This window comes from Mobula birostris, chromosome 8 (genome assembly GCF_030028105.1).
Source record: "Mobula birostris isolate sMobBir1 chromosome 8, sMobBir1.hap1, whole genome shotgun sequence".
NCBI classification, from domain to species: Eukaryota; Metazoa; Chordata; class Chondrichthyes; order Myliobatiformes; family Myliobatidae; genus Mobula; species Mobula birostris.
Window position 1 is genome coordinate 147,062,385 of NC_092377.1, and position 13,091 is coordinate 147,075,475.

Genomic DNA, 13,091 nt, shown 5'->3' on the forward strand with positions numbered 1-13,091 from the left:
GAACAGTGGTGTTTCTACCACCAGCGGTGGGGCATAGAAGCCCACCGTTGTCGTTCACCCTGCAAGTTCCCAGGAAACGCCAGGGTCAGCTGCTGCTAATGGCTACGGCCACTGGCCACCAGGACAGCCTCCTGTATGTCTGGGACAAACAGTCGGGGTGCCAATTCTCGGTCGACACCGGAGCGGAGATCAGCGTCTTACCCTGACGGGGTACGACAGCTACAACAGGGAGCCGGGTCCCACCCTGAGGGCCGCAAACAGCAGCACGATACGGACCTATGGCACCCGCACAGTGCAGCTGCAGTTTGGCGCCAGCCAGTTCACGTGGGACTCCACACTGGCCGCCGTGGCCCAGCCACTCTTGGGGGTGGACTTCTTGTGAGCTCACAGCCTGCTGGTCGACTTGCAAGGGAAAAGACTGGTCCATGCAAAGACTTTCCAGGTGTTCTCCCTGGGTGAAGCCAAGTTGCCGGCCCCACACCTGGACTCCATCACGCTGTCTGACAACGAAGTCACCAGAATCCTGGCGGACTTTCCATCGGTTCTGGTACCGCAGTTCACGGCAACCATGCCCAGACACGGAGTACAGCACCACATTCCGACCCAGGGACCACCCCTCCACGCCCGCACACGAAGGCTCCCCCCGGACAAGCTCTGCCTGGCGAAGGAGGAGTTCAAGAGGATGGAGGAATTGGGGATCATAAGGCGGTCTGACAGCCCACGGGCCTCCCTCCTGCACATGATGCCCAAAGCAGCCAGGGGCTGGAGACCATGTGGCGACTACCGCAGACTGAATGAAGCTACAACTCCAGACCACTACCCTGTGCCGCACATACAGGACTTTGAAGCAAACCTGCATGGGGAAAGCACCTTTTCCAAAGTAGACCTCGTCTGGGGATACTATCAAATCCTGGTACACCCTGACGACATCCCCAAAACAGCACTCATCACCCCATTCGGCCTGTTCGAATTCCTCCAAATGCCGTTTGGCCTGAAGAATGCTGCACAGACGTCCCAGCGACTAATGGATGTGGTGGAACACGACCTGGACTTTGTGTTCATCTATTTAGACGACATCCTCATAAGCCAGCAGTAGTTGTCAGGAGCATCTGTCCCACCTCCGCCAGCTCTACTCCCACCTGAGTGATTTCGACCTCACGATCAAACCGGCCAAATGCCAGTTCAGACTCAACACCATCGACTTCCTGGGCCACAGGATTACCAAAGACGGGGCAACACCTCTACCCATCAAGGTAGATGCAATCCACCACTTCGCAGTCAAAGGCCTGCAGGAGTTCATTGGTATGGTGAACTTCTACCACCGCTTCCTCCCCTCAGCAGCCCGTATCATGCGCCCTTTGTTCACCCTGATGTCGGGTAAAGGCAAGGATATTACTTGGGACGAAGAGGCCGTGGCCGCTTTCGTTAAAGCCAAGGAAGCCTTGGCAGATGCCGCGATGCTGGTGCACCCCAGAACGGACGTTCCAACTGCCCTCACAGTGGACGCATCCAACACAGCAGTCGGTGGGGTGCTGGCGCCACTGGCAACCCCTGGCATTCTTCAGCAGGCACCTACGGCCACCCGAACTCAAGTACAGTGCCTTTGACCGGGAGCTGTTGGCACGATATCTGGCAATCTGGCATTTCAGGCACTTCTTAGAAGGCAGGCCGTCCACCTCGTTCACGGACCACAAACCGTTGACCTTCACGTTCATGAAGGTGTCTGATTCCTGGTCGGCCCTCCAGCAGCAACATCTGTCCTACGTCTCCGAGTACACGACGGACATCCAGCATGTCTCGGGAAAGGACAACGTCATGGCAGACGCACTCTCCAGACCAGCTATCCCGGCCCTGTCCCAGGGGGTGGACTATGCAGCACTGGCGGTGGCGCAGCAGGCAGACGACGAGATGTCCAGCTACAGGACCACAGTCTCTGGTTTACAGCTGCAAGACTTCCTCGTAGGCCCAGGAAAGAGGACCCTCCTGTGTGACGTGGCTACCTGCCAACCTCGCCCCATCGTCCCAGCAGCCTGGTGGCGGCGAGTTTTCAACTCCATACACTGCTTGGTGCACCCATCTATCAGGACAACCGTCCGTTTGGTCTCCAGCAAGTTCATGTGGCCTGGACTTCGCAAACAGGTCAGCGAATGGGCCAAAACGTGCATGCAGTGTCAAATAGCCAAGATGCAGCGGCACACTAAGGCTCTGCCGCAGCGGTTCGAACCCACCCGCCGGAGGTTCGACCACATCCATGTGGATATCATGGGGCCCCTGCCAGTGTTGCAAGGAGCGCGATACCTCCTAACTATGGTAGACCGGTTCACGAGATGGCCAGAGGCAGTCCTGCTCACCGACACCACCACCGATTCCAGTGCCCGAGCGCTGATTGCAACCTGGGTAGCACACTTCGGGATACCGGCCCACATTACCTCCGATAGAGGCACCCAGTTCACCTCCAGCCTGTGATCGGCTGTGGCCAGCCTGTTGGGAACACAGTTACACCACACAACTGCCTACCACCCATAGTCGAACGGACTAGTGGAACGCTTCCAACCTCACTTGAAGTCGGCTCTCATGGCCGCCTGAAAGGGCCTAACTGCGTGGATGAGCTTCCCTGGGTCCTGCTTGGAATCCGTACAGCGCCCAAAAAGGATCTGCACACCTCGTCGGCCGAGCTGGTGTACGGCGCACCCCTGGTCATCCCAGGAGAGTTCATACCAGCCCCAAGGGGGCAAGAGGAAGAACCCGCAGCAGTCCTGGACAGACTACGCGAAAGGCACAGCAACCTGGCCCTGTACTGACTTCACAGCATGGACAGATCCCGACCTGCAGAACTGTAAGTTTGTATTTGTACGAAGGGGCGCACACTGGGCACTGCTACAGCGGCCATACGAGGGGCCGTTCAAGGTGATCAGGAACAATGGGTCCACGTACGTTCTGGACATTGGGGGGAAAGAGGAGGTTTTCACGGTGGACCGACTCAAACCGGCCCATGTGGACTTGGCGCAGCCGGTCGACGTTCAGGCACCACGGCGCAGAGGCAGACCGCTCAAACAGAGATTGATCCAGACTGTGGACAGTGGGGGGTGTATCGCCGGTTTTGGTGGGGTGGGTTATGTGGCAACCCACTTTCTACGCAGGCGAACCGGCTCACAAAATGGCAGGCGCGTTAGCAGAGAGGCCAGCCCCAAAATGGCGCTGGGCCTTCTTCACCAGCAAGGGCAGAAAGCCCGCATGCGGGAAGAGACTTTTGTAATGCACCTCTGATGTTATTTCCGCCCGGAGAGGGCAGGAACAGAACTGCGTAAAAGCGAAGCCAGTGCCACAAAGTTTGAATAAACTAGTCTCGAGTGCAACTTACAGACTGTGTGTCATTATTTCTAGCTCTGTGTGTAGCACATCGCTACAATAAATCCCTAACAACACAAGGAGCAATACGTATCATCTTCTCACAACCATTAAAAGGTGACCTGACATAGACTTCTATATCAGATAGGTAAATAAAAAACTTCAATACATCAGACTCATGTTATCTTCTTTCCATTATTGTTCATTGTAATCTCTTTGCAATGATAAATCCTTAAAAGTAATGCTGTACCAAATCTATACCTGCCAAATATTGAAAGGCCTAGATAGAGTGGACATGAAGAGGATGTTTCTAATAGTGGAAGAGCAGGGCCAAAGGGTACAGCCTCGGAACGGAAGAACATCATTTTTAGAATAGAGGTGAAGGGGAATATCTTTAGAGGGTGCTTTCTTCAGAGGATGGAGTTCATTGCCACAGACAGCTATGAGGCCAGGTCATTGGGCATATTTAAGGCATTGGTTAATAAGTGTTGATTAGTAAAGGTGATGGGGAGAAGGCAGGAGAATGGGAGTGAGAGGGAAAATAACTCAGCAATGATCAAATGGCAGAAAGACTCAATGACCAAATGGCTTAAATCTGCTCCCATTTCATAGGTCTTATGGTCTTATTCTACATAATCAGACTTATGTATCCAATGAAGACCAAACAATACAATCAATGACTAATCATCATTGTCCACACCTTGTAATGGCCTTCTGCGCACCTTTGTTTTACATGCAATCAGGATCAAGAAAGGTCAACTTCACAAAGCACCACATTGTACTAGGCAGCAGCAATCTCAGCCTGCTGATAGTAAACAGAGTGGCAATACTGAGATTATGAATGCTATTCTCAACATAATGATAGGTGATTGACTCTTCAGAGAGTCATTGAAACTTCTCCAGAGGAGCACATCTGTTTTCTGAGTAATGTGCGGGGTGGGGGGGGGGGGGGGGAGAGGGGAGAATAGCTGCAGAACCTTGACATCCTCAAAGCCTAATTAAACAACTGTATCCAGGGCTAAAATAGCACCACTGAACTTTCAAGTCCAATCTTTGATCTGCAGCTCTTTAACTGAAGATGAATTTTACAGCAGTGCATTGGAAGCTCAGACCTCGAATGTCAGACAGCATGTGATGATTCAGTCTGAAACTAGCAATCACTTTCATGGTATGAATGGGCTTTAGGCTCCACTCAGAACTTCTGGCATAGTTGTAATTGGTCCATAGACTGATTCTCCAGTTGACTTCAACATCAGAATGGGAGGGTATATGAACTCTGGCAAGGCATAATTGGTAAGGAAAAAGTAGGGAAGAACAACTCCAATGGAGCAATTCTCCTGACATGCTTGGAACACTGTATTCTATCACTGGGGTAGAACAGAGTCAGAATCAGGTTCTGAAATATATTGTGAAGTTTATCATTTCAAGATCTCATAATGACACAGTTATCCAAACACTGACACCTGTTACATTGCATCATTATTTGAGGGAGGATCTCCAAAAATGCTTGCATTACCCTGGCCATTACAGGCATCAATAATTCCTGGACTGATCATCACTTTATCCACTGGCTTAATTTCAATCTGGCCAAAATACTGTCATCAGGAGGTGTTGTTATAAGAAGATCAATGTCAAAGCTCTCAAGTACTCCTCAGAGACAGACCTTTTTAGATAATGTCTCACAAACAGCCTGCCTGCGGGAACTCCAAGGTGTCCACAGCTTGAGGGGCTGTCCTGAAGTCTGTTGCAATCAAATCTGCAAAGAGATTTTTGACTTCTTTATGAAGAATCAGATCCTTTTCTTGAAATTTACCAGGATTGCAGAGTTAATTAGTGATAAGTATAAAGCATTTATGGATTGAAAGTTTCATCTCTCTGTTAAAAAAAAAGAAATCAATGGTTTCACTTACATGACTGCAAATGACACTTAACCTTCAGTTGGAAACACAAAATAAAGATTTCCACCCAGAATAATGCAAGCATGTATCCTATCTTAGCCCATCTAATTGAGTCAACTAGCCAATGCATAGCAGTCATAAGAATACTTTCATCACAACTCCTCTGTTATTATCCACATCTGACTTTTCCAGAAAGCATCTCTAATGTTAGTAAAAGCTCTGACGTGCTTCTTCTGAGAAGTATTACTTTAGGGGCATACCCCCGCATTAAGGGAAGAAATTCATTGTCTTAGATAACAACATGAAGTTAAAGGTTCTTATACCTAATCACTTCATGCACATTAGCTGCGAAACATTTCACTTTGTACAATTTCCATTCCATTGTTAAAGGGGAATGCTCAGGCCCTTTTGACCTCTGCACACATTGAACAAAATAGTCTGCAGTATGCTGATTTTTATGTGCACAAAATAAATGAAAACTAAAGATTACATGAAATCCACTGCAACAAGCAAAATTTTTCTGCACCTTTCCTCATCACATCTGAACAATTTACTGAAATACTTACGCTGGAATGATTTTGAGAAAAGATTTTAACTAACATATAACCCAGAACATTAAGGTGGTGAAGGGAATCTTACTATCTATAGCGTTCTGTGCCATTCCACATGTTTAGTGTTAATAGTAATTTTCTAACTTGGTTCACTGGCCCTTTAATCAATTCATTCCCTTAACTGCAACCTGACTGATAGAAAGTGTCATGGGGCCATTGATTTCCTTCCCTGTTTAATGACTGCAATTTTTTTTATTTTCTATTTTAGAGATACAGAGTGTAACAAGCGTTTTTGGCCTACCCAAAATCCCACCGATTTAACCCAAGCCTAATCAGGGGACAATTTACACTGACCAATAACATACTAATCAAGCATGTCTTTGGACTGTAAAAATAGGCATACTCCAGAGGGACCTCAGGAATTGTTGTGTTCTGTTTCTTGGAGATTTGGATACCTCCACCGTTCCAGAAGCAATGATACAGCTCATTGGCTTCACGATCCCTTGCCGAGATAGGACTGTTGAGTTTTTCAAAGGCAGAGGAGTTGGTGTATGCTTTATGATTAACTCCACATGGTGCACAAATGTGGCAATTTTGTCCCACTCCTGCACATCCAACCTGGAACACCTCGCAATCAAGAGTCGTCCATTTTATCCGCAGTGGGAATTTTCAGCCAACATCTCGGTAGCCATGTACATTCCACCTCAAACCCGTGTCAAAAAGGACGAACTGAGCGACATAATCAACAGGCATGAAACCGTGCATCCTGATGCATGCCCGATCATTTTAGGGGATTTTAGTTGGGGCAGGTTAAAAAGGTGTCTAAATAACCATGATCAAAATATCACACGTGGAACCACAGGAGCCAACACACTGGACCACTGTTATGCCACCATCAAGAGAACTTACCATGCCATCCTACGCCCACATCTGGAAAAGTCTGATCACGTGGCTGCATTTCTACTCCCTAAGACTGAAGACTGCAGCAATAGTAGTGAGGACCAAGAAGGTACGGATAAGGGAGGCAGAGGAGTGCTTACAGGACTGCTTTGAGTCAATGGACTGGACAGTATTCAGGGATTTATCTTAGAGTCTGAATGGATATGCCACTGTTGTCACTGGCTTTATTAAAACCTGTGTGGATGAGTATGTGCCTATAAGAACATACCTGAATCAAAAGCCGTGGATGAACCAGGAGATTCATAGTCTGCTGAAGGCTAGATCTGTGTCATTCAAGTCTGGTAATCCAGGGCTATACAAGAAGACCAGGTACAATTTGCAGAGGGTCACCTCAAGAGCAAAAGAACAATTCTGATTGAGACTATAGGTGGAATCGGATGCACCTCAACTCAGACAGGGTTTGCAGGCCATTAATTCCGACAAAGTTAAACCTAATATCGTGAGTGGCAGTAATGCTTCACTCCTAGATGAGCTCAACACTTTTTATGCTCACTTTGAAAGGGACAATAAAACTACAGCTAGAGGATCCCTGCAGCATCTAGAGACCGTGATCCCTGTCTTGGAGGACGACATCAGGCTGTCTTTCAAGAGGGTGAACCCTCACAAAGCGATAGGCCCTGATGATATACTTGGGAGGCTTCTGAAAATTTGGTGAGTGTGTTCAAAGACATTTTCAATCTCTCATTGCTATAGTCGGAAATTCTCACCTGCTTCAAATAAACAACAATCATACCAGTGCTCAAAGAGAGCCGGGTGAACTGCCTTAACGACTATCGTCCAGTAGCACTCACATCGATGGTGATGAAGTGCTTTGATAGGTTGGTCATGGATAGAATCAAGTTCTGCCTAAGCAAGGACCTGAAGCTACTGCAACTTGCCTATCGCCACAATAGGTCTACAATGGATGGGATCTCATTGGCTCTTCACGTGGTCTTGGATCATCTGGACAATAATAAAACTTACATCAGGCTGCTGTTTTTTTACTACAGCTCAGCATTTAACACAATCATTCCAACAGTTTCTGATAAAAAAAACATCAAAAAACCTGGGCCTTTGTACCTCCCTCTGCACCTGGATCCTTAACTTCTTCACTGGAAGCAATGATCCCTCTAATTTGTAATGACCAGTGTGTGCAAAATTCCTGTGCTGTGCAATTTTTTGCCCAGTGACAACAACATGTGCATATTTCTTCAATAAAAAACAGTATAAATGAGCCAATTCTAAAATTTGCAGACAAATCATCGCAAACTCCATGTTGTCAACACCGTCTGCATCAGAAACCGGAAAAGGAAATGTGATTGCGTACGATCGTGAAATATACTTAACATGCCAATGAGATAGAGGGTGACAACTTTTTTGTGCGCAGTTTAAGTTCCTTTGTGCGCTTGTAGCAAAAGATGTGTGTGTGCGCACATCCACACACCATAGAGGGGATATTGACTGGAAGTTCACAGTCTGTACAGGTCAGAAATCACATCTCCACCTTGCTGATAATCAACACTGGCGCATCTCAAGGATGTGTGTTTAGCCCACTGCTCTACTCTACTCTCTTTACACTCATGACTATGTGGCTAGGCACAGCTCAAATGCCATCTATAAACTTGCTGATGACACATCAATTGGCAGAATTTCAGATGGTAGTGAGAAAGTGTACAGGAGTGAGATAGATTAGTTGGTTGAGTGATTTCACAGCAACAATATTGCACTCAACATCAGTAAGAATTGATTGTGGTCTTCAGAAAGGGTATGACAAGGGACACACGTCAGTACTCTTCGAGAGATGAGAAGTGGAAAAGGTGAGCAATGTCAGGCTCCTGAGTGTCATCATCTCTGAGAATCTATCCCAGAGCTAACATATTGATACAGTTACAAAGAAGGCACAATAGCAGCTATATTTCATTAGCTGTCTCTCTCCCTTATTAGGGACAGAGAGAGCCCGTGGTATGTAAAATTACCAGGTGAACGAGTAGTCTTTGGGGTACTGCAAGTCTGTGTCTTTATTGCAACACATATAAAAGTTTCTGGTGAATGCAGCAGGCCAGGCAGCATCTCTAGGAAGAGGGACAGTCAACGTTTCGGGCCGAGACCCTTCGTCAGGACTAAATGAAATCTGCAGATGCTGGAATGTCAAGCAACACACATAAAACTTGCTGGTGAACGCAGCAGGCATCTTTATTGATGCTTTGCTGCACACTTGAGGGCCTGGTGGGGGGCACTGATGCTTTTTTGCTGGGGGTGGGGGGGATTGTCACTTTGCTGTTGCTTGTGCATGGGAGGAAAGCTGGGGAGGCTTTTGGGGTTCTAACATTTAACTGTCATTCATTCTTTGGGGCACTCCTGTGTTTTCATGGATGTTTGCGAAGAAAAAGAATTTCCGGATGTATATTGTATACATTTTTCTGACATTAAATGTACCTATTGAAACCAATTGAGTTTGAGAAGATTTGGTATGTCACCAAAATCACCCGCAAATTTCTACAGATGTACCATGGACAGCATTCTAACTGGTTGTATCGCTGCCTGGTATGGAAAGGATTGTAGTGCACTCGATGAAATAAACTGCAGAAAGTTAAAAATTTAGCTCCATCGTGGGCACGAGCCTCCCAGCATCCAGGAGATCTTCAAGGAGTGATGCCTCAAAAAGCCGGCATCAATCATTAGGGACCCTCATCACCCAGGACATGCTCTCTGCTCACTGCTACCATCAGGGAAGAGCAACAGGAGCCTGAAGGCACACACTCAACAATTCAGTAACAGCTTCTTCCCTACTGGCATCAGATTGCTGAATAGACATTGAACCGATAAGCACTGACAGTCCATGGCCTCCTCTACTGTCGTGATGAGACCATACTCCGGAGCAATACCTTACATTCCGTCATGTAAGTACATGAGTACATGAGTAAATTACATGAGTAGCTTTCAACCTGATGGCATGAACTTTGATTTCTTGAACTTCCAGTAATACTCACCGTTCACCAATCCCTTTTCCTCTCTCACCTCATCTCCTTACCTGCCCATCACCTCCCTCTGGTGCCCCTCCCCCTTTTCTTTCTTCCATGGCCTTCTGTCCGCTGCTATCAGATTCTCTCTTCTCCAGCCCTGTATCGCTTTCACCCAATCAACTTCCCAGCTCCTTACTTCAACTCCTTTCCCCCTCCCCTTCCCCACCTTCTAACTTTTTTTTCCCCAGTCCTGATGAACGGTCTCGGTTCAAAATGTCAACTATACTTTTTCCATCAATGCTGCCTGGCCTGCTGAGTTCCTCCAGCATTGTGTGTGTGTTGATAAATAGGCATTTTCATCCTGAATGGCGACTTCACTCAAAAACTAGGTGGTGTGCATTCAAAACAGGCTCAAATTAAAAGCAAAACCATATCAGTGTGAAAGGCAAGGGCTAAATGTGAAGTATTGGTTTTGTACTCATTTTTTTCAGAATGAATTAATTTTAAAGCTAATATTTTAACATTACTGCAGTACATGATTTTATTTCATATTGTCAGAAGATAAATGCATGTCTGGTGGGTTAACAGCAATCTTTCCATGTACTGAATGTCTGCCTCTCTCCAACTACTGTATCCTTTGCTCACCATATTCAATGTTGCTGAAAGTTTGTTTTTTCTTTACTGGGCTAGGTAGGTGGGTAATACTGCCACCGTGATTGAACCATTTCTCATCTCATTAAAAGAGAATTTGTTCCCAGCCAATAGTTTAGAGAGGCTAATAACATCAACAAAACCATGGCAGTTTTTGGCTCAGTTAACTCATTTACAGGCAAGTGATGATCTACTGATTTCTCCCTCAATTCCTGAAGAGCGATATGCAAGCTGCTTGGCAATGATGGAGCCTCATTAGCAGTTCTCATTATGATAGAGTTCCCTGCTGGGGTATCTTATGATTTGAGAGATGCTGAATGGAGCAAAGAAACATAGGGGTGGGCAAGTAAGTGTTTTGTGTGTGTGTGTGTGTGTGTGTGTGTGTGTGTGTGTGTGTGTGAAAGAGAGGGAGAGTCTGTGTGCCTGTATGTGTGCACATCTGTGTGTCTATCTGTGTGTGTGTATGTATATGCATACTCCAGAAACTATTGTCCAGCAGCACTAAATTTTCAACAGTTTGCAAGTTTGTTGATACCTTTCTTGATCTCTGGCAGCCAGCATCTTTAAAAATCACTTAAAGTCTGCACAATTCTGTTGAATCCATTTGAGCTGAAGAAATAATGATCTACAAATAGGATAGACAGGCACCTTCTGTTGAGACTTGTTGCAAAAGGGCGAAGGCGGGTGTGTGGTGCATAATTACTATCATGGACCTGTTAGACCAAATGCACTATTTCTGGGTCTGAATATTTTACGTTTATTTAGTCTTTAATATATTGCTCTTGCTTCTTTAATTACCCACTGCAACAGTCATAATTCCATGACCAAATTAATGATCAAAAGTGTTTATTTAAGGCTACATTTCAAACAACCTGCGGGTGGGTTCTGCAGTCATGAGAACAAATCCTAATTGTGTCAGAAAAACTGAAGTAGAGGTTTTTAAACTCTCCCACAACTCAAGTTTTAGACTTTGGTAATTTCCAAAATTCTCAATTCTTTCCTGTGGTTCCTTGCTCACATCTGGCACTAGTTTTTACCAGATTCTGTCTATTACATTCAAGGACTCGCCAACTCAGGCGCTCAAAATTACTTAATTTTATTACCACCATGATTTGTTATCTTTTGCACATTGGTTTTTTTGTCAGTTTTTGTTTATGTGTAGATTTTCAGAAATTCTACTGTATCTCTTTATCTTCCTGCAAGAAAATAATGCCCAAAAGAAAATAAAGCTCAAGGTAGTATATGGTTACATATAGGTGCCTTGATAATAAATTTACTTTGAACTTCATTACTTTATTAATTTTACAGGCAGCCACATGAATTTTCATTTTCTTCTTATAATTTTAACACAATGCAGAAGCAAAGATCAGCAGCTCCTTTGAAACAGGATACACAATCAGACATTTCATAAACTTCAACAACCATCATTGACAAAACTGCAACTTATGCAACGGCCTAATATTGCAAAAGCTCATCATTTAGTAAAGGCTGGTATGCATTACAATTTGTCAGTGATAATACCTGTGATCACTCAATGGAAGGGACTGTAGAAGGTAGAAAGGAAAAGACTGGAGCTACTGGGAAAGGCCAAGGATTGTGAAAGCAAAGTGATGAAATTAGAAAACCTGTCAGAATGTGACAAATGAATGGGAAGTTTACTAAGTTAAAGGAGCAATATAAATGCAATAATTTGATGATATGTTGCATCATAGGTAACTAATGCATAACTTAGTACAGTGAATTCCAGTTAATTGGGCCAACGGTTAATCGGGGCAGTTACATATTTGAGACATATCTTAAAGAACAAAAACTAATTGAGGAAATAGCTGGAATTCCCTTCATTTATTTGGGACGGGGTTGTTGCTGAACAGTTTCTAACTAGCATAAGTCATATGCATTTGCATGCCATTGGGCACTACACCATGTTTAGAGTGAATAGATTTTAAACTGTGTCAGTTGCATGGGTTTGCCTTCAAAAAGCAGCAACCCTTGTCACTGATAACTGGCGGGAAATAAGCAGTATGATGATTCAAAACCGTTTCACTATGGTTTCAGACTTGGAGATGCCAGAGACAGCCAGGAGTGAAAATGAAACTATTTCACTACTTCAACAAGTTGGGTACTATGAAGAACTTGGAGATACAGACAATCATCTCAATGTTACACTTAAAATGAAGATTTGGAGGATGCATTGTATGAAGTCAGTCCATTATGAATAGGTCTGCACTGACTCTGTTCATTTAAAGTCAATCAAAATAACTGGAGGGAGTCCTTCATTGATATCTATTAGGAACTAATACACAGTTTTATAGTCACTAGCAAGAGGAAAGCTGCAGATGCTGGAAATCAAAGTAATATACACAAAATGCTGGAGGAATTTAGCAGATCCAGCAGCATCTATGAAAAAGAGTAAACAGTCGACATTTCGGGCCGAGAACTTTGACCCTTGACCCTCAGCCCAAAATGTCAACTGTTTACTCTTTTTCTGCCTGGTCTGCTGAGTTCCTCCAGCATTTTGTGTGTATTACACAGTTTTATAGTACTGTAATAGCATTGGTAGTGTTTTAATTTGTTATGTATTTCATTTAAATACATAACTTGTTATTCAGTTAAACGCAAACATGAGCAAATCTGCAGGTGCTGGAATTTCAAGCAACACACATAAAAGTTGCTGGTGAACGCAGCAGGCTGGGCAGCATCTATAGGAAGAGGTACAGTCGATGTTTCGGGCCGAGATCCGT

At 45.1% G+C, this 13,091-nt stretch overlaps 1 protein-coding gene across 1 annotated transcript in view; it reads right to left on the reverse strand.

Moving 5' to 3' along the window:
• Positions 1–13,091, reverse strand: part of LOC140201813 (phosphatidylethanolamine-binding protein 4) — a 462,510-nt gene that overhangs the window by 129,718 nt on the left and 319,701 nt on the right. The window lies entirely within an intron of this gene.